Raw genomic sequence first — 22,985 nt, forward strand, 5'->3', positions numbered from 1 at the left:
GTTTTTTCAACCTAAAGAAGGAAGGGAGGAGGTTATTGCTGTAGGAATCTAGGTCTTGCTAGCAAGATTTATGGGACTGGTCTTAAGTTGTGGAACATCATACAGAGACTTGACTAGATTTGGCAACAGCACTGCTACATCAGCTCAGAGCTGACCCAAAGCACAACAAACCAGTTGAGATGGAGGAAATCAGAGAAGTCACTCCATCCAAGCTAGTGTTTCTGCATCATACCATGTGAATGTGCCACATCAGGTGCCCAGGATGGATGCCTGCTTCAGTTTCCAAGAGCTTGCTTATAGAGGTGCTGAGCACTGTTCGATAATTCAGTCCACCAAGAACCTTGCAGAAAGCTCTGGTAATTGCTTAGGATGATCTAATGCTGGTATTAATCATCATCTCATGATTGAGAGCTAGGTGTGAATACTGAGGGTGTTTCCACAGTACAAACCCAGGGAAGGATCTTGATAGCAAACTTGCTGGGCCAGTTTTTTAGCCTAAGCATTTTCTTTTTCTTAATTATAAACCCTCCAAAGGTCTTCTAGGGTGAAGAGCTGGTTAGAAATACTGAGTGTATAATTTTGTGGTTTTCTGTCTTTAGTAACTGGCTTCTCGGGAAGCTTTAGGAATGAATAGATCCACTTACGTATGCTTGAGAAAGGGCTCAGGTATCTATTACTCTGAAATAGCCCCACTTGATTATGCAGCTTACAGTATCAGACGTATGTAAAGCTGATTGCAATGGGCTAAAAAGGGCTGTCAAAGCCCTGGCTTGCCAAGGAAAACATTTTCTGCAGTTCAGTATGAATTCATCCCTTTTATTCTTCCCAGCAGTGGGATTTGTTTACCTACTGCCCTTAGCTCAGAGACCCAGACCTTCACCTCCAGTGTGGTCTTCTGATCTTCCCTGGAGTGACTACCTAGGAGACCTTTGCTTTTCCTCACTGACCTCAGGTGGGAAGAGGCAAAAGGAGTTGTTAAGGTCCAGCTAGGCGTGAGAGTGGTAGATCTGCGTTTCAGGGGGTTTGGCATCCAAAAGATTTTCCCTAACGGAAGACGGGAGGGGAATAGCAACTGCCAGGGAGTTGTGTTGGCACCTCCAGTGTTGGTGGGTTACATTCTGTTTTCTGAAACTCACTGGAGAATATTCCAAATTCCTAAAATTCTGCCTGCCCAGCAAAATCAGGGGGGAGTGTGGCATTACTAGCCATGTGAATGATTGCTTAATTTAGCAACGAGTTATGAATATTCAGTGGCATAGGCTTCAGCAGAGAGGAGGAACAGGAATGTAAGCCCACGGGGATCCAAGCTTGTTAACCTCTGCTGCCTTGGGCTCTACTACCCTGTCTGTGTGCTACCTGGAAGGGAATCGTTGCAGGTGCACTCATCCATGCCACAACTGAACCTTCATTTTGCTTTATAGATGTTCCATTGGAGCTGCTCATGTGGAAGTGGGACAGTTGGGCTTTGTGTGAATGCGAATGCATGTGCATGTCTGTCAAGTTTACTCTTGCAGCTTAACCATAATTCATTACATAAAGCCTGTTTGTCACACATGACTTTAAATATCCACAGGCCAGTCTCGTGTAGTAATTCCAATGTTGATTTCAAATGCAGCGAGGTAGGGGCTGCAGTTTACCGAAGATCTAAGCACAGAGGGCGAATGTGGCTTATGAAGGGAATCTTGCTTCTAACCCAGCACTGTAGCTGCCTTGATTGAAGCACCAGGAGGTCAAGTGACTTGTCAAAGGTTGCACAGTGAGGGAGCAACTCCACTGACATTTGATACCGGGAGCCTTCTGTTTCCCAGTCTGCTGCTGATTTACACTTTCATCCTCCAGTACACATAACTGCTGCTTGAATTAAGCTGTGACACATCTTCACATCAGTGTAAAATTATTTCAAGTTAGACCTTGCAAAGGGAATGTCATCCCTTCTGCAAACACCGCGTAGGTTTAGTCCGTTCCCACCTGGTTCGTATGCTAGTTCAGCACCACCGACTAATAAATTACAATTACTGAGGTATCAATTCATCATGTCTCAGCGATGGTGTTGCCTGTTCCACTGCATTGACCGAAGCCCTTTGCTAGCCGGCTAATGTACTGCGGTTTTACTCTTTCTTGTCCCGTAATGATGGGATCCCTTGTACCAATTTGAATCCTATTAGATTGCAATTAATTTCTCCCTACTCCAAACTGAGGCTGAGTCAAGTGCTGTTCAGTGTTGAGTTTACCACACGGATATATCAAAAGGGTGAAGTGCTAAGAAAGAACCCAGCCTGAGCAATTTTTTAATCTGTGCCTGGTGTTCCCCATCTCCCCTGATTGCAGTAATTAGCAAACCAAATTCATTGCTTTGGGAGCACCAATGTGAGGGGAAGAAGAATATAACTGGATGCTTTAAAAATTAATATCAGAGCGGGGAACAGTTACAGAAAGTTGGACTTGTGGGGGAGGGATATCTGCCTTTAGATATAAAAGGTTTTTATTTGCACTGTAGTGGGACGTTCTACTGTAAGACTCAATGAGCTGGCTTTGTTTCACAGTGAGTCATTTAGTGGATGGAAAGTCCTGCTACAGGATCCGTGGAGGAGCCCGTTCAAGTTTTGCTTTGATGTTCTTGGTATGAGAGCGCCTGGGCAAGGTTACTGCTGCATTAGGATCGTTCCTTCACGGGCAGCACAGGTGCAGGCGTAGCCTAATGGGTGCAGACATCGTTAGACTGGGTGCATTGCAAACTCCTCTCTGACAGGGAAATACACAGGGCCTTGGGAGTTTGTGGGAAATCTGTAAATGTTCTTCCTAAGCTCTGACTCTATAAACATCCTGAGAATGCCAACGCACAGTGCACTCACCAAGAGTATAGCAAAAAGTAAAGTTGCTCCACTGAGGAAAACTGAAAAAACCAGCTTGGGGCGAGAGCCCACATCTGCCCTTCTTGCTTGTCAGTGCAGTGCTTGAGCTATGCTTTCAATGCTAGAGAAATATTTAAATGTCAGCATGCAGCCATAAAACAATAGTTTTGTTTTCTGATTTAAGCTCAGATTTCAGAGAAGGAGGAACTTGACTGCACCATCACAATGCGGTTTCTACTGGATAAATTGATCCTCAGAGGCAAACTAGATTAATACTAGGAGGAGACAGATTTAGAATTTGCCCTTCTCTGTGGTTTCTGTAAACTGAGGAATACTTCTGGGCTCTTTGTTGCTCTAGCAATTTTCTCTCTGTTGGATGATGACCCTTTCAATAAGTGGTCATCCACATTGAATTTTTCTGACTCAGAGCTTAAAAAACAGGGGTTTTTATTGACTATAGAATTCCCATACTGTAGCTTGACCTCACTGTTGGCTTCCTTTGGAGACTATACAGAGATTTCAGCTAATGCCGAAAGAAGCCATTCACCTTTTAAGCTTGCTTTTCCCTGGCTCATAATCTACATCTGAGTGAAATATAAAGTATTGCTTATCTCCTATCTGCAAAGCTTCAGTAAGCTCAGGGCTACATGTGCGCTACCCGACAGCTGTAATGCTGCTCTGCCAGGCATTCGGGAACTGCCACGCTGCTTCCCTGAGAGAGGCAGTTTGGGGGGTGGGCATATTGCTTTAATTTTTCTTTACTTAACTTGCTTTATTTTTACTTTTTACCTACTATTATGACCCATAGGGATCTATTTCTTGCAGTAGGTAGTGCAAGAGATTTAATCAGATTTGCTTGTTGTTATACATTTGGATACATGTTCACATGTATGATTAAAAAAAATAAACAGTTACAGTCTTTCTGCTCATGCAGATTTCTGAAGTAGCTGAGACTATTTCAAAATGAAGGTGGTACTAGCTGTCCGTACAAGCCAGACACATACACTTAGAAGTTGTGTTTTGTGTTAGCGAAAAGCTAATCAGTGTTTGTAGGGTGTTTGACAGTGTGTTTTGTTTGCTTACCCTTACATATTGCTTCTCATGAGCTGTATTTGAGTAGTAAAATGGGTTCAAGCCACTAAAACCAGTACATGGTGTGTTCTTGAGAGCCAGGCCATGGCATGCTTTCAGACTCTGTTTTGAAAGAACAGTCACCCTGAGGAGAGAAGCCCATGTTAGTCATACTTGCAGAATATTTTGTATTTGCATGTATGCTTTGAAAAGTTACTGTCTTTCATTAACTTAAGCTTGCTGTCACATATTATATTATGAGCCTCCTCAGTGCAGTAAAACCTTCAGAAAAGAGAATGGATAGAAACTCAATGTAAATCCAAACAAGGAAAAAAAATGTGTTGCATATTATTTACAATTTGCATTTGAAATCTCACATTATATTTGTTCCAATTTTTTGTTGGGTTTTCACTGAGAATTTACAGCGCTCTGGGGATATTAGCATGGAAAAGTTACTTGAGGTGGTGTATAAAGGAGAATGAATGAGGGGAGAGGAAGAAAGTTTTGGCTGATGCAAAGAAATTAAGCAAGCTTCTACGAAGCTATAATTCTAGCATTTAGTTTGTCAAGTTGAAATGGTTTTATCTCTAGTTTTGAGGCAGGTGCTCTGAATGCCATGGGGTGATTTTCTCCTTAATCAATTAAAGTAATTTTGTTCTACTGCATAGATTTACTGTGTCTTACTACTGTAAGTGGCTAAAATAATACCTCTAAACAAGGCTTCTTGAAATTACTAAAAATTGATGTTTGTGTTTAGTTGTGGTTTTGGGGTCTTTCCACTGGAAAGAAATGTTTCACCCTAATTTATGCTACATAAAAATCCCCTTTAGGTACTAATACAATCATACAAGGAAGAAGGGTGGTTTCTTGATTACACTGCCCAAGTAGGGTACAAAAGACTCATGGGTCATCTCTAGATCCACATATGACTTTTGGCAGGTTATTTAAGGTACTTTGCTCCTTACTATTTCATGTCTAAAAACAGGTGTAATATCTTCCTGTTACACACAGAAGTTGCAAGTTGACATTTTGTGACCATTAGGTACTCTAGTATTGATAAGAAGGTTGGGTAGCATATAATGGAAACCATTCTAACCTTTCATGTGCTAGTAGCAGGAGTCTGACTTTCAGAGACTCCCATCAGAATAGATCTAATATAAAGCTATTAAATCTACATCTCAGATTAAAAAAAAAAGTAAATGCTCTTGATGGTGGGTCAAGGGTACGAATGGCAGTCTCTGGACCCTGTCAAAACATTATAAAATCAAGCTTGAGAAAAAGAAGGTTTTGAGAGCATCTTGCTAGATATGTTTCTGCGGGGATTTCATGCTGGGCTTCTGCTTTGAATTACTCAGTGCTGGAACAGTGCTGGTTAGCAAAGGCGAGGTTGTGACTTTACAACTGCATACAAGGGCTGAATGCAGCCTGCAAGAAGTGTAGGGATTTTTGTCTGTACTTGAAAGCTATCTCTGGATGATGGATCCTGTCATTTACTCTTAAAAAAACCAAAAACCAAACCGAAAAAAAACCCCAAACACCAAAAAAACCCAACAACAACAACAAAAAAACCCAACAAACAACCCAAACCTGTTGGGGGATTAGGTCTGTCAGCCTAATGCGCTCTGAACTGTGCCCTCTTTGGCGAGCAGTACTTCTTGGGAAGGGAAGTGCAGCACGGCACAGAGAAACACATGGAGACGAAGCTCCAGGGAAGCAGCGTGCGGCCGGGTCTCAGTTCCAGTTCTGGGCTTTGAATGATGGATTTCTCCACCTTGGCTCTGTATCTGCCACCTTCTCCTGAGAATCACTTTACCTTACAAGCTGTCCCAGTGACTTCACTGAGTATTTGGGTCTGACTCTGTGAGCCAGCTTGCAGTCAGAGGAGTTACTCTTACAGTTTACATTACTGGAGGATCTGGCCTGTGTTCCCCTCTTTGCAGCTAGACCTTCCCGTGCTTTGCCAGGGATGTGAGACGCAGAATGTTTCCTAACGTGCACTTGACAGTTTCTGCCTGTATCTGACCAGTTGGACAGGGTGTGGGGATTGTGTGCATTTATTGCTGACCCTTTGAAATGTTTGGGTCTTCCAATTGCTTGAAATTTTTATAAATATTAAATCTCTGCATAAATGATCTTGTACAATTTCTCAAAGCATAAAAGCGGAGAAGTTAAATTGAAAATGAGGTATATTGGACTTCAGAGCACAAAGATAAATACGTATTTAAGTTGAAGTTTAAATGAATAGTTCCTGTGGATATGTACTAGTGGGTTCAGAGGGTAATTTTTTTTTTAACCTTAATGTATTCCATTCTAGCTGTGCCGATCTAATTAGGGCTAGCAGCAGTGAAAGGACTGTGGCTCTATCGGTTGTGTAGGCAAACTGTGGAAGGCGGAAGGAAACCAGATTCGATGTTGTTCTGGTCTTTTTCCCCATTTGTCATTAAGCTTCATTCATCTAAGTCCTGTCAACTTGCTGATATCTTCCGTCAGTGGCCTGGCCAAGGAGGCTATTCTGTATGCTGCATAAAACCACATCATTGTGAAAGGTGGGCTCTTCAAATATGCTGCAAGGTAGTAAAACTTGAATTTTTCTTTTTTTTTCTTTTTTTTTCTTTTTTCTTTTTCTTTATGAGCTCTCCCGAGCTACTGGTTCTTTAGATAAGTGATTCATCAAGAAATTAAGTGGTAGCCAAACTTGTTTTGTCTTCAGGTTTTTTTTGCTAATGCATCCTCAAAGGATGTGACCATCTCTTTTTGTTCCTCTGCAAGTTGACATGTCCAACTTGGTTTCTTACAGAAGTAATAGCCTTTGCATAGGTCCATTTGTGCTCTTCTAAGGGGTCCTGTTTGTAAAACACATCTTTAGAAAGGAAATTTTTCAATAATACTGCTGGGTACTTTTACAGTAACACACACTTTGTGAATATCCTCAAAGTGCAGAGGTATTTTCAGGTCAAAGATAGCTTAAAAAAGTAAAAAAGACCATTATATCATGTAAGAATCAACTGATTATGATTGCTGCATTGTTCTAACATCAATCACAACCATTTGCAAGTCAGCACAATTGTGTAGCTATAACAAAAATGGGAATTAGGCCCATGGCTTTTGAGAATTCTCGTGTCTTTGTTTTGTAATCAGTCATAAACTGTCTTAAAAAAGATAAACCGATGAATGATTTAGGTTTTGAGTCCTGTATGCTGGTTGTTCAGAGTTGCCAAACCTGATGTTCAGAATCATAATATTGCCCTGAAAATAGATGATGCTTCAACATAAAATTTTTAAATCTTTATACTTGCCCTTTAGGTAAATAACTTTCAACTCCTGCAGTTATGAGGGCTGCTAAAAATGCTTTATTAATGGAAGAAAATTTAGATTTTCAGATCACATGATTCCAGGGGGTTGAATTTGAGAAAAATCTACTAAATATCAGAAGACTGCCAACTCTCTTGAGTTAATGAATGTGTTCTCCCATCACAATGGTTGAGCTTCATTTTACATTCTAATGTTGTCTAACAGCAAGTGGCACTTTTGATTCTTTTGTAATTTCCAAGCAAAATGCTGTTTGCAAAATAAACATGCTGAGAGTTTCCTAAAGCTAATGTCATCAGCAAAAGTGAACTGCATAGCCGGGTCAGTTCTTTGGTGGAATAGAGATGGGTAGATTCTTTTAATAGTTGCTGTACTTCCTTAAGCTTCCTTAAGCTTGAGCAGGCTGCAGCTGTGCTATGTCAATTTATTCCTGTGTGGTGGAGAATGAAGAAAAACCTCTTCCTACTTTGCTGCTTTTCAACACAGTTGACGGTAAGACAAAGCAGAATTACTGTGCTGCTGTTGCTAGAGCACTTCTCTGGTGGAATGGCCTGAGGACTGCTACCACGTGACGTGGTTTGACCATCGGCTCGGGACAGATCTTGTAAATGTAGTTGAACATTTCTCCTTTGTATCAACCCTCCTCGGGAAAGGGAGGGAGAAAAAAACCCAACAATTTCTGTGGACTATTATATTATATAATTAGAATAATAATATAATTATCAATATAATACAAATATATATTATAAAATATAATAAAGGGGGGGCGGTGATGCAGTGACCTGGCGTTTCTTCTCCACATCTTTTAATGCTAGACAAATTCAGGCAAGGAATTCACGTAGCTGTAGCAGTGAAGCCTATATAGTAATAGGCCAACCTAATTGAGATGTCATCATAGTTTTCTTTGGCCAAGATTGAGTTTCTTGTTCAGAGAAGCCTTCAAAATTTAAGGGAAAGTTTCATTAATAGACATGCTTGCTGTCCCCTCTTCACACATGCTGTGAAGTTTATCTGCCTTATGTTCATGAAATACTTCCCTGCATTAGATGAAAAGTTTTAAGCTTGAGTGCAGCACACAATTGTTGGTAATAATCAACTAGCTACAAAATTTACCTTTTTTCTTAGTCTTCTGCAGAAAAGCTCAGAATTATTATTGCAGTGTTGCAGCTGGGAAAACTGAAGGCAGACTCGTGGTGAGTGCTGGATTTGTTGTGGGCATCCAGCAAGGAAACAAGAGGATTAGAAACAGAGTCCAGGTCCCCTATATTCTGTTACTCTGATGAGACTGCATTTCCTCACTGTTATTAAGCCTGCATTACAAGTGGAGATAACTTTCAAGAGGGAAACCACAGGAGAGCAGTCAGCCATATAGTGGTATTTGAGTTTGTTCCTACACATGGGCGATAACTGCTGGTAGTTAGATAGCACTGTAGGAAAACTGCGGGTAAACGTTGATTCATGTTTTTAAGGGTATCCGCTGTGTGAGCGGGGGAGGTACTGAAGTTGTCTCTATGCATGTGTGTAGGAGGGATATTAAAGATCCAACTTGTCAGGGTGTAAATTCATGCCAGAATGAAGAAGAGAGAACACTCAAAGTGGAGGCTCACTTTATGGTTAAATTCTCATTGTGCATCAGTGAGACAACAAAGATGATGCAAACCTAATACTGAGGTTGTGTGATGCAGAGGAACTAGAAAGGAAACCACAAAACCCTGCTCTCAGTGCAAATGAGAGCAGTAGTGGCAGTGAAGATTCATGTCCTTTGAGAAAGTTTCAGCCGTAGGCAGTGTAGAGTGAGTCTTGTCTACAGGTCAGGGTGCTGGACCTGGAGGACTGTTGGTAAAATGGATCTAAAACACAGTAATGAACTGTCTCAAAAATTTGCATGTAATCTGCTGAACTTTCTTGGAACAGAAGTTGTGGAAAGAAAGGGAACTAGGACAAGAAACTAGTTAGCAGCTGTCAGCAAACCCTGACAGAGTGGTGCTTATATTTTAGACTTCTGTTGTTCTTGTAGAGTACATGCCCGCGCACATCACCAGCACGTCTCGTTTGGAAAGAGCAAATGGCCCAGGCACTCCTGTATGCAATGTCTGCCATTGGCACACAACCGCTCCATGGTATCTTTTGGTGACTTAACTAAATATTTATGGCACGAACCACAAGCCATCCAAGCCAGTCAGACCCAGTCTGGAAGAGCTGAAAATACGACAGCATGAGTAAGTACCATTTGAGAGTATCAAAGAGCTATAATAATGTGGATAGCATTACATTAGAAAACCAAGGTGGGAGGATTACATGAAAGCAAAACACACAGACAGGCCCCAAGGGGAGACCATCCACCACAAAGGATAATTTCCTACGGGATTCAGACCCAAGAGCACATTCCTCTGAGGCTGCTTTAAAGCATCCAGGCAAGACATCTAAAGAGAGAGAAAAATTCATAATGCTTTTTAAAAACAACTGTGTGTAGCTGGAGCAGATGCAGCGGTGCCTGGTCTACGGCTCTATCCTTTCGTCTGGACTCCTACATGTTTTCCTCCCTGTGATCTCCTTTTCAGTGTAAGAAGGATGGGGTGGGTTTTTTTTTCCTTCAGGGAGAGAAGAGGGGAAACATCTTTCATCTGTGTTTTGGTTTTGCTTTTGCTATGTAGGCAGTGCTACAGTCAGATCCAGGGGCGCTCCCTGGGAATTGCTTTGATTTTGCAGGACAGCGTGGCGGTGTTACCGTGGCTTTTGCCACAAAACTGGAAGGCTTTTCAAAGTGTGTTCAGCACTTAATCCTGGTGGTTCACAGACCCAAATTCAATAACTAGTATTTTTTTATCTTCTCCTCCAAGTTAGCTGTCTTGAAGAGATGCTGTTTACAGCCCTTTCCCCCAGACATCCTTTGGAGTAACTGAATCCCACACGAACTTGTATATGTGCCCGTACATGTAGTGTCTATATACATTAACACAAAGGATAATAGACAGTCTTGGACATGGCAGGTTTAGACTCTTTGCAAAGCTGTTATGCGGCTTTGCCCTTTAGTGTTTGTGTGAAGGGCCAGGAGGAGAATGCTAGCTGTATTTTCTCCTTTTTTCCCCTCTAGTCCATGATGGAAACACAGCAGAACTGTGAAGTTCAGAGGTGCTGCTGTTACAGACACAGTGCCCTGGCAGGAGTGGAAGGAGGGTTGGGGGAGGTGTGTGTGTGGCACAGGTTTCTCGTGTGTCAGCAGAAGACAGCGGGATCTACATGCATGGGTTTCTGTGCACAGAAAAGCTGTAGTGCAGTTTGTCGCCTCAGGCCTCTGGGAACAGAGAGACTTTATTATGGGGAATGTGCTGGGGAAGTAGCAACAGCATTTAAAAAAAAAAAAAAAAAAAGTCCAGTCCCTCTGTGTGACAGTAAAATATTCAGAGAAATATGTGCTCTTTATGCAGTAGGCATCCTGAAACAAGGCATTGGCACCTCTATAATACAGAAACTGAAGCAAGATGTTTGGAAAAGACAGATAGACAGCTGGTTTGTGCCCAACTTGTGGTTGTACGTAATCCATCACTGCCAGGCCTGAAAACAAGCAGGAGCTCACAGGCACTGACTTCCTGGCACCGTGTCTATTCAGCAAAAGCTCAGTGGTGGCATGAAGCTTTTCAGGGCTGTAGAGAGATGCAAACAATCCCTTCATTCTCTCTTCTCTGGGGAAGCCGCTGGTAGGTGGAAGCAGCTGAAGTCTTTGGGTTGCTGCAATCCCTGCAAGAGCTGGGAGTCGGATGTATTTTTCCTTGTGATAAATCAGCACCAGCACACTGGCTGGCTGGTGGGATAAGCGATGTTTTACGGGAAAAGGCGAATGAAGCAGGAGGATTGGGCTTGGGGCAGGAGGTTGTGTTAAAAAGTTTGCTCAAAACGTTCACCACTCTTGCACAAAACTTGTTTGCTAGCTTTTTTTTGTTATTATTATTCCAGAGACCTGTAATGTGATAAAAAAATCCTTCTGGCCATAGTGCCAATATTGATAGCTCCTGCTGCACCCTCAGTGGTGATGACAGAACAGATTATGGGACCATGCAGTCGAGAGCTATGTCTGCATTAAAATATCCATCTTTTTGCCATGAGTCTTGGGACCAGTTTGCTCCTTGTTACCTCATTTGTCTGAATTACAGAATTCAGGTATGGCCACCAAGCTTTCTCGTAGCTTATGTGAAAGCCATAGCTTAGATATTGATAGCCATGTGTTGTGTGTGAGCTGAAATTGGTGACTGTGAGGATTTTCTGGGTGGTTTTTGTTTTTATAAGGACCATAACACAGCCTGTAGTGCCGTGTGATTCAGAGCATGCTGAAGGCAGTAGAAAGGTGCCTGTGGACTACGGAGGATTTGAAATCCAGCCAAACATAATTTTATTTTAGATTTCATGTATTTTTCTTAAAACCATTGCTACTGAATATATGTTCAGGCCTGCTGTTGATTAACAGCGAACAGGGAAATGTCCTCTTTTCCCAATATTGTTAATGATTTACAAGCTGGTGCTGATGTGGGGAGGCATTTCAGTGCTGGGCTTTACACGGAATAGGATTAGTGTGTGGTGCTAACTTCAGGTATCTGATATCGACAGTTACAGCTTTTGTAAAATAATAGCAAAGATGTTACAAAATCACATAATCAAATATCCTATTACAAGCCCTAAAGGCAAAGCATAGAACCATAGAAAGGGCCTAATTCCACATTTTTTTGCTTTTGAGTCCTTTTTTGTGCTTTTAACTCTGTACTTGTGCTGCGTCATACAGTTCCTCTCACTGCCTTGCATAGGCTGAATAATGTGCCCTTTTTCTGCAACAGATGAATAAAATACTTGGGGAATTACTGTGTAAACTGGCTTAGCTCTGTTGACTTCAGTATAACTATTGATGTATTTGGGGTTCACTCTTTGTTGTTTCAAAAGCAACAGTCTCTGGAATTTGGGGGTTGATTTTCCCCATAACCCTCCTCTCCAACATGCTATTACACAAATATTGCACAATCCCAGTGATCTTCAATGACTTTCTTGCATTTTATTTAAGCAAGTTTATGACAGCTTCTCCTGGTTTGGAAAGATGGTTGGCAATAATGTACATTCCAGTAAAACTTGACACAAACAAACAAGTGATTCTGCAACAAGTCCTACTCCAAAAAACACGGTAAAAAATCCAAAGCCTACGATACAGTGTCTTTTCCTTTGGCAGTAATTGTTCTGCTCTTTGTATTATCTTACACAACATGACCACACCACCCGCTGCTCTGACTTTTGAAAAAACAAAACTCTTCATCCATGAGCCAAGAGGAACCAGAGTGATTCTAAATTATGTAACTTGTAGAGGAAATGACTTGTTTGGTTGGGCTACTTACTACTGAATGAGCTTCTCTTCATCTGCAGTGTGACATTGATCAACTCTACGAAATTTCTATTACCCACAGGTGTCCTCGGGGCTGTTGGTAGAAGGCAAAATGCCAAATGTGGATGCTGATGGGTCCAAGTGCATGCTGGTGGACTCTGCTGAGTTGTTAGTCTCCAGGACAGTGCCCTGGTAGGCACAGGCGTAGGATTTCACAGCAGAAAACCAGGGGACAGCTTTCCTGGCATCTTTACTGCCTTAAAATAAGCTGTCTGGCCTTCAGTCAGCTACATGGTGCTGCCAACCTAAAACCCACATCCCAGCTGTATGCAAACGAAGCAGAATTACAGCAGAACTGCAGTGCTTGGTCTTCCCAGTGTTTTAACTTAGGACAGATGTGTGTGTTGGTTGATTAAGACATCCTTTTTTTTTTTTTTTTTTTTAATTATTACTTTTTATTTTAGCAGTTAAAAATATCTCAGTTCCCAGGGGTTTTGCTGGAAAATTCTCCCCCACACACAGTCTTATCACACATCCTCCCTCATTCTCACTTTGCATCCACAGTGGAATGACAGTTTCCCAAAGGGGAATTCACCTTAACCGTTGCCAAGTTGTTTATTTCGCTGGGTCCCTAACACCCTGCAATTTCCCTGCAGACAACTGGAGGGTTTAATTTGTGATGTGTCTCTGGTGGGCTGTGTCCTGCCTTTGTAGGGGACGGAGCATGTAATCTAATAGGTGGTTTGTTTGCTTTCCTCTCAGAGTGCTATAGTCATGTTTCTGTTGGAATACATTTTCAGGTTTTGAGGATAATGAATGTTAACAAATCACTGGAAGTGAAAATAAAAATAGAGAAGGAAAGTAGGTGAGATACCACTGCAAGCTTGTCTTGTGCTTTGTGGATTTTTTTTTAATAGCAAAAAAAAGTGACATCAGCTCTGCTGCAGGCATGAATTAAAGATGAGAACTTAATAAAACTTGTTGGAGGGGAGAGGAAGGAAAGTAGAGCTAAAGCAACGATGTCTTTATTTTTAAGCAGACAGCACCACCTCTGCCTCAGCTCTTTGAGATGGTGATGGAGAATAACAAAAGCAGTATCTGAAGTGGTCTGTGAATCAAAAGTGCCCTCTGCTGGGAAAATCCTGCATGAGGGAGCATTTCCAGACAGCGTTTCCAGTTGATACCCAAAAGCTTAATTAGCCTCTTTTGCTGGGGAAGAGGCTGGATATAATCCAGGATTCTCTCAGCAGTTGCCTTTGCCATTACATGCCCAGTAGGGATTGCAGTCTGAACATGTCACTGGGTATTGGTGGAGTCTGTGATTTCATTAGGGTTTGACATCACGTGTGCGTGGTTGCTCAGTCACTGGTCTGTTCATTATGAACAGAAAACACGAATTTGCATTTGCAATATTGCTACATGAAAGATAAGAATCTGGGTGCGAATACTGTGCAGATAACATCACTCTTGGCAAAGAAACAAGTGATAAAAAGGGGATGGAGCTAGGAAGGAGCCTTCAGTAGCCCTGATTTAACTCTTGTTTGTTTTACGTGAGCAGCATTGATGAAACACGCAGTGTCAATGCCAAGCTACACGCTCCTCCAGTGAGCCCTTGTTCTTCCAAGGCTCTAGACCTCGAGCACAGGCACTACCTGAGTCTGAACCTGCAGGTGATTTGGTTGCCACAGCAGGAATATTGATGTGATCTCTGCTGGGCAATCCAGTGGTTCTTGCTTCTGCATCTTCCCTCATCTCTTACATGGGACTGTATGGAGTGGGCTTCAGGGGTGGAGAATGAAGGGCTGTGGGGAGTTTATTGGTGTGAGTGACCATAAAGCATGTCAAGAGGCAAGTGCTCAGATGTTTCCCATAGGTATCACGGGGCTTTGTGGGTGTCCAGCCTTCCTGCCAGCATGGCTCTTGCAAAGTTGCTTGCACCCTGGATCTCCTAGGAATTTAGGAAGAGTCCAGACTCTGTCTGCATGCAGGTCCCATGGCACAAACCCATTACTCTGCAAAAGGAACTATTTGGATGCAAAAATATTGCTTTTACCAGTTAGATAACTTGCTCTAAGTTTAGCTGCTGGCCTTCTCCTGCTAAATGTTGCTGTTCTGGTCCCTGAGCCCAGTGCCTCTGAGGACTACATAGAAGCAGAAGCAAGAAAAATGAACAAAGAACAATAAAAATGCAACTAAAAACATCAACTTAAGTGTATAAGGTTTCAGCTGTTTAGTAATTTGTTCTGAGCATCTTCAGCAATTTCAGTGACAAGGGCTGTTTCTTATCTAATTAAAATAATTTATCTTCACATCTGGAACAAAAAGGAATTGATCTATCTTGTTATTTGTCATCACAAAAGACTGTTTTAGAAGATGAATAGCCAGAGATATAAAAATAGCAGAAATCAGAGTGAATAGATAAACTGAACTTAAAAATATAGTTGGTACTAGTAAGCTGTTTGTGCCCCTTGGGAAGAGAAGCTGCTGTATGATGCATCATGTTGATGTTACATAGCAGCAAGGAGTGATACTGATGAATTCTGAAGGAAGAGCTGGCCGGGAAAGGAGGGAAATAATCCTTGTGGCTATGAAACAAGCTTGAAATCCTCAGGGATTTGTAACGGAAGCCTTTTTCCTCAGAGGAGCTGTAGAGCTAGTGTCCCAGGTTTCGCTGTGCTGGCAATGGTTGACTTTGGCAGGCAGGAGTTTTTCCTCTAATTGTCCTTGAGAAGCCTTTGATTGTTCTGCTTGTGCTCGTGGGTGGGAAGGCAGCTTTATTTAAGGAGGAATAAATATTTATTCTCTTAGAGCGCTTGCCACAGCTGCTGCTTTGCAAAAAGATGGTGGTTTCAGTTAGAAGCGAGTCATGCAAACTCTGTGCTTTTATGAATTTGCACCTGCTGAGCTGTGGTTTGGGTTTGAATGAATCTAAAATCTCAGAGGTAAAGTTCACCAAAAGTGGTAAGTTTTGACTGTCTAAACCCAGTGAATTATTCATTCCTTTCTCCCAATACCATTAAATTACCACCTAAAGCTCCTGCCTGCACTCTGAGTAGATTTCTTAGTAAATCTGCCTGACATTTCAGGTGTGCAGCAATCATTTGACCTGTTATCAGATTTGATTTCAGAAGAATTGCAGAGCTAAGTCTTGTCATCTGTAATATCCGTGAATTCAGACACATGGGTTTCTGATGCCTAATTCAGATAATTTATTGACAGGATGATTTCCGTCTGTTTCTATTTACAGCTAGAAATGTAGTTTTGAACTATGTGAAATGCTTCTGTTTGGTGTAGAGAGCTGTTACCTCTGAAACCTACTGATGGTTAAATGTCATATTAACTGTTAGAGTGCATGGTGTGCTTGGTGAGGTGGTAGACTTGAGCCAAATGAGGATTGTGTAGGAAGTATTTACATTATACATATACTCTTAATGGCATTTGGTTTCTTAGTTTGTGGATGTTTGTTGGCTGTGATCGCTAGTTATATCGGCACTTAATGCTGTCGATGACTTTTGAATCCAGAAATGAATGGAGTATCCTTTTAGGAGTTGTCGGAATAGAGGAATGTGCTGCAGACAAAACATGAGTTCAAATGCCATGAATGCAGGATTTCTGTAGTTGGTTTCCTTCAGAAGTGGGGAATTTAAGTTACCTTTTAATAGGTAGTTTTTAATCCACTCCAGTTTCTTCCTCCCTCTCCATGCATGCTTCCCAGGGGTTTTTTTTACTTCTAACATAGAACTTACAGATTCAAGTCACCCCTTCCAGGTAGTGAACGTGAATCAGAAAAGTGAAATTTAAAAAAAAAAAAAAAAAGGAAAAGCCCCATATTGTAATGCTATAATGCTTATTTCTAAGTAATATTTGGTGCATTTGGAAGGAAGAGCAACGATAATGTTTTCAGAGGGATTTGGTATTCAGTTCAGAGCCAGTATATGGTAATCTTGTAGTGGAGAAGCTTACGCTGGGCTGCTGAAAAAAGGCACCTGCTGATGAAAGCCTCTCTGGCATGGTGTCCTGGGACCACACGTGCTCTTCCTCTTCCCTGGTGGAAACTTTCTGGATAGTCCGTGTTGGTGCGTGCAAGATAGATGAGTCATGTCCTCCTTGAAAAGGGAAAACGCAGCATCTGGCAGTGCCCGAGGGACAATCCCAGCCTCCTGTCCCAGTTCTTGTCCCTCCCAGCAAAAAGCAGAGCTTTAGCAGCTTAGTGCCCTCGCTTGTAGGTTAATGGGGCGTGTGCTTGGGTGGGTGGCCTTGCATCAGCAGAGAGCGAAGGAAAGATGGAGAGGAATGGCTTCGTACAAACAGCATCAGGAGATGCCGATGTGTCTGTACCATAACAGAATTTGGTTTCTTAGTGCACACCAGAGTTCCCTGGAAAAGGTACAGGGAGTGCTTTTAATCGCAGCACAGGCATCAAAGTGGAGATCTGCACCCAGTGATGGGAACATGCACAATTGAAAGGTTTTTGTAAAAACTGAATTTGTTTCCTGCAGTCTTCTCATCTGGAAAAGCAGCACATTGCTTTCTGAACACCTTAGTGAAAGGGCATACATTTCAAGGGATTGATCCATTTGTTCAGAGTACGTGTTTAGTTGACAAATCAAAGGAAACCCAGCTGAGAGAACTGCCTTGCAATCTCAGCATGGGTCTGATGTGTGAAGCGAGATCTGTAAAATGACTCCTCTTGTTAATTTGTCTCATTAGCAAGATGGGGGGCTGTACGTGATGCAGCGTGTTCCCTTTCTGTTGTTACCCACGTTGGTGATTTCTAAATATAAGAAACAAAATACCCTCTGCATAAACAGTCCTGAAGGCAGTTGTTCCACTTGCATTTCTCATCTTTGCACCTTACTCCCATATTTCTGCATGGAAAAACAACCGCTTGTTTCTCTGTCTGTGTAGAAAGTAACAGATCACAAAGCAACACTTTGTTGCTCTTTTGTCAGTGTTTCAGCATGGGATTCCTCCACAGAGTAAGTTTAATGTTTTAAAAACCCTAAAAGCTAAAGCAGGATGCGTTGCTGTCTCTTCCCCTCACCAGGGAAATGACGGCAGCCTGCACCTTGTGCGGTGCGCTTGCTGAGGTCAAACTTTGTTGTCTCTTCCTTCCAATGGTTTTCCTCTTTCCAGTTTCTGATTAAATGAGAAATGAGGCCATCCTGATAGAAAGGAATGCCATGTACTCTTGGTGTGTCTGGTTTGTTTGTTTTTTAAAAAACACTATTGACCTTTTTTCATATTTCGCTAGTACTTTTAAAGGGGAAATAAAAATTCATGCAGCGGTCTTCAGTATTGTTATCATGATTATTTTCAAAGAGTTTTTTCTAATAAGAGGTCCTGCTTTGTACATGGAGTTTAATAGTGTTTGGTCATTAAAAATAAACTTTAAGAGGAAGTTAAATTTTAGGAATTTCCTCTTCTGGTGAAATAGCAGGTTTTGCTTGTGATAGAGCATTGCAAATACCAGTGCTTTCCTGCTCCTCCTCAGGAGCTGTCACCATAGGACATGCACATTGGTCTGCAGCAAAACGTGCAGACGGGTAGGCGGAGAGAAGGGAGACTGAAGTGTTTGGTTGCTTTGTTTGACATTGAGATGGTGAGGTAGCATCCTGAAGTCTATGATGAAGACCTTTTAGGTTTGGACATTCAAAAATGAGTAGAACAGAGGTCTTGCAAAATGCACCACAGGTCTCCTACTAAGCCGCACTTCTGTTTGCAGACACACTGCTCTGTCTCTGTCTGCCCTCTCTCTGCCTCATGTCTTCCCGTTGCCCTAAGTCAATATCTACTGGTCCTAGCTCTCCTCCCTGGCTTCTCCTTTCTCAAGCTACTGCCCTTTGAGAAATGAAGTGTCTGATGAACATCAGAGGCGTGCCATCAACTAATCTGGATGAAGCCCCATCGTCCAAACAGTGTCAGTGGAACGGGAGTTTGTGAGAGTGCCCTGGAGTTGTCGTGTGTGTAGAAAGCCTCATGTTTTGGAGGAATTGTGATCATTTACCAGAAGAGTCCTGGAAAGTTAAATGAAGAAAGCAGCAAATATAACACTAAGTTTAAGCATGTTTGAGTGTGAAATCAATTAAGAAACTTATTTGAAGTTGGTTTCTAAGCATAACCTGAGCCACAAAGTGTTCCTGGAGTACCATTTTATTTATTGATATCTATATTGGTGAGCATCCCCTGCTTATTGACCTTGCCTGGCTCTAGGGCCTTCTTTGCTGTTGAATGTGAAGTGCTGGTGAGAACCAGTCCAGCTGGTGATTTGGTCTCCTGCTGGTTGAACTGGTATTTGCAAACATTCGAGGATTAGCAGCGTGATTTGCAGAGCTTTTCCCTCTGGAGGGGAAAGCTGCTGCCTTGGCCCTGTAGCACAGCGGTGAAGTGCTTAAGCACACCTTCTTGGGCAGGATCCTTGCTGTCAGAGCACAGATAAAACAAGATGCTTCAACCCTTCTAAAGCTGCTGATTATTGAACAGAAACCTGAGCTCAAGAAAGCTATTAGTATGCTAAACTAGACTTGTTCTCTCACTTAATTTTAAGGTGAATAACTTCATTTTAAATTGATGCTGGGAAGAATTTGGAAAAGCTTTCAGAAAGAGGTTTTTTCCTTGCTGTTAGAATAACCTCATTTCAGGCTCTGCCATGAGACTTCATGTGGCAGCTCCTCTTCGTTGGAAGGTTGCCCCAGGTGACTTATGGTTCATGCACTCTTGTAAGTGCTGTTAATTTGTGAGGTTTCAGTGGTTAGACTGAGCTGCTAAGTGGGCTCTGAGCAGATAATAAGGTCAAGCACGGAAGAGAGGGAAGAGTCCTGCAGGTTCCCACTTGGCATTTGTACCCAGGTTGCACGTTTCATGGAGATTTTGTCCTAAAAGCAAAGTTCCTATAAAGCCGTCATTTTGCAGAGGTGATTTGCAATACTTGTTCAAACCTGAAAACAAACCTAGTTGTTTATGCTCAGTGCGATACTGCTGTTGACATCACTGCTGTCATGCTGAAATGCAAATTTGCTGGTGTTTGGTTTGGATCATTTTGTGCTGCATTAGAATGAAGAAATTACTGAAATGCTGATGCTTCTTCTCTGAGGGGTTTTACAAGGTAAGTTGCACCATTAGTAAGGTGAAAAAGCATTGTGGAATAGCACTGCTTAGAACGTTTTATAAAGAAAGCAGATTAATGAAGCATAGTGGGGTGCAAAACTAGATGTAGAAGGAACATTATTGTCACGTATTCAGTAGTTGGAAAGCCTCAAATACAATAGTTGGAGTGGTTTGCAAACAATTGTCTTTTATATTCTACCCTAACCAGCTCCCTGACTTTGATTTTATAATTATAATATGAAGATTATTATATCACCGAGGTCCCAGGTTACACAAGGAATTTTATATCATTTCTGGGATTTGATATATCCATTACATTCACTCTGAAAGTTTCAAATGCAGTCATTCAGCATATGTAAGAAGGAAGGTAGCTATGAGTATCTCATGAGAGGCCCTCTTTTTGCATCTTGATACGGGTGCATGACCCTGCGCTCTTCAGAGTTGACAGGAGTGGAGCCTTCAGTGGATGTTAAGTCAAACCAAGAGTTTAAGGAAAGTCCCTCTGTTTCTGGCAGCACACCAGCACTCCTATCGATTGAAGCTTTTCATGTAATGCTGAATTCTTGCAGAAGTTACTCTACTGTTTAACTTTCAGGTGGTAATTTCAGTGGGACTACTGATAGTGTATAAAGTTAAGCGCTAATGTAGGATCAAGATCATCTTTAAATCTGCTCCCTGCTGGTCCAGATACAAATGGAGTATCCTGCAAAAGGGAACTGGCAGCACTGGCTCTGGTCTACAGGCAGCTGCTCATTCATACATGAATCAGAAGTTACTTGAGGAAACTAGGTCTTGAAAGAATCTCTCTTTATTTCTGAAAGCATGATGTGATTTTAAACAGCTGTCTTATTGACCCAAGCGAGTAAAGCTTCTGTCTTTTTTAATAGACCGATGAGAACATGCCTATTCAGTAATACTGCAGATGGCAAATGTTTCTGTACTATGCAAAGTCTGTTGGGCGAAGGTGACTGTGGTAGTCATAAGATGTTTTCTGTAATAGCATACCATGGTTTCAAAATACGCTTTTACGCTCCCTTGACACTTATTTTTTCAGTGCTTAGGGTTTCATTAACATTGTAGTGATATCTTCGGTTGGATTTAATTTGCATACAGCATACTTGCTTGAAAAGGGGTACGTGGCTGAGTCTTTTGTTGCTTTTTGGCTGATGGGTCTTTCCTCCTGAGTTGCACAGAACAACACTACCCTCAGCTGCAGCTTAGTGAATAGCAGAGAAATTCAACATTGCACTGTTTCACTTTCCATTAAACTCTTTCAGAGGAGGGGATTTGCATTGTGGCAACCTCCTGTTCTGTAAGCGCGAGTACACAGGTAGTAAATGCATCATGTTGTGACTGTGGGTCTTGCCCAAGAAATATGCTAGATGATGGTATAATTTGTTTTTTTAAAAAAACAACAAGTCGACACTGGAAGACAGGACCACAGAAGTCGGTATGCCTGCATGTGGGAGCTGAGTGGGGTATGGGGAGGCTGTGGAGGTCTTGAAAGTGAAAAGAAGCTGCTCAGGTTTGCTGTGATTAAAAACAGTTGGCTGTTGGAGTGATTGAAGGGAAGGATGCTCGACTTGGAGCAGAAAGGTAACAGAGCTTTGCAGCAGCCCTACAATGACAGGGGAGGTAAATGACGCTAATGTGGGTGGCTATAGCAAAGGATGTGCAGTGCAGTCCTGGGCAAGTGCTTCACCTGTGTGGAAAGAAAAGAGAGATGTTAGTACAGTGAAGCAGAAATAGTACTAAAAACACTGTGGTTATGGGAACACAACGTGGGTTTTAAGTTGAAAACAGTACTCTGCTTGTGGAGAGGCTGGTGCTGGAATTCAGTGCCAAGGAGGGACGCAGAAGAGGGAAAAACATTGTTTTAATTGTGGTGAAGTGGAGACAGTTGGAAGGGACAGAGATTGAGGCATCCATCTGTGCAGGGTCTCCGTTGAAACATTAGCTGAATTTTGCTTGCAGGTGAAGTTACCCAGAAACCAAAGTGAAGAGGGGTTAGAGAACAGCTTTGGGATGTTAGCACTGTGTTAGCAGTGCGTGGTACTCTGAGCTAGCTTTGGGGTCATCCTTTTGGGTTTACAGAGCACACAAGTCTGCGGAGGCACAATTCAGCTCTCTTGCTTACCTAGCCAAGGCACAAATGTGTCTCTTCTACCACAAGTGGTGGTTCAAGTGCCCCACTGAGCTCTGCAAGGAATGCAGCTCCCCCCTCTTCACCTGCTCTGGGAAGAGCTTGGAGAGCAGCTAATCGTGTGAACCACTTATTACTGTAAGCGTGTCCTTAGGCCTGGGCAGCCGGGCATTGTAAGAACATTTGTACTCTGTTTTGCCCAGGAACCTGCTTAAATAGAGTGAGAAAAGTTGCTAAAAAAAATATTAAAATGTAAATAAAAAAATATATATATATATATATAAAAAATAACTCACCCGTCCTCCAAAACCCTTTACTGTCAGTGTTATTTATAGGTAGTGTGTCAGAACCCCCCTTAAGAGGTGGGAGCTGATGACACTAAGCAAATTGCAGCCTATTGCGGGTTTTTTTCTTGTTTGCATTGAACTACTGATGCCTAGAAAATAGAGGAGGAAGCTTAGCTGTTGCCAGCTGAAGTCATAGTACTTGTTAATACCAGGTTTTGGATATTAAAGCATGTATCACCAAAGTAAAAATGTGGCAACCTTGTTCTGTTTACCTCGTTTGTTGGCTGTTGCCGAATGTTAGTCATAGGCCACTAAAGCAGTAAACTCAGAAAAGAGTTCCTTCTGAAAGTATAACCTCTTTCTACAACCTTCATAAGTTTTAATTAAAAAGAGCATGTAATGATTTTGGGATTGAATCCAATTTCATATGCTGTTTAAATCGAGAAATAAAATTATTTCCATCAGTTCAAGGTTTGTAACTACTGGATCATTTCCTTTTTCATCAGTTTCTGAGTTTTAAAATGGCTTATGAACTTTAGTGAAATCATTTAGAAATGGATTTCATGCAGAATAGTTAATAAATGAATAGCACAGCCATGTAGTGAAATGAGTCTTGTTTGCATCTCAAGCAGCACAAATTTAAATAAAATGCAGGGCTTTGCATAACGGCATTTGTTTTTAATGTCAGCAGTGTTTTCAAGCCACCTCCAATATCCTTCATTTTTCACAGGGATATCTTTGGCAGCAAGGAGGATTTTCAGGGGCTGATTTGAGGTACATAATTGGAGCAGTAAGACTACACACACAAAGTGTCACTTAATGGATGAGGCTCATTTAATTGTAGGCTGCTCAGAAAT

General features: G+C 41.8%; 1 protein-coding gene across 12 annotated transcripts in view; it reads left to right on the plus strand.

Moving 5' to 3' along the window:
- FBRSL1 (fibrosin like 1) overlaps positions 1-22,985 on the plus strand; it is a 558,388-nt gene that overhangs the window by 166,649 nt on the left and 368,754 nt on the right. The gene's annotated exons all lie outside the window — the stretch shown is intronic.

The sequence above is a fragment of the Buteo buteo genome, chromosome 11, assembly GCF_964188355.1.
Source record: "Buteo buteo chromosome 11, bButBut1.hap1.1, whole genome shotgun sequence".
NCBI lineage: Eukaryota > Metazoa > Chordata > Aves > Accipitriformes > Accipitridae > Buteo > Buteo buteo.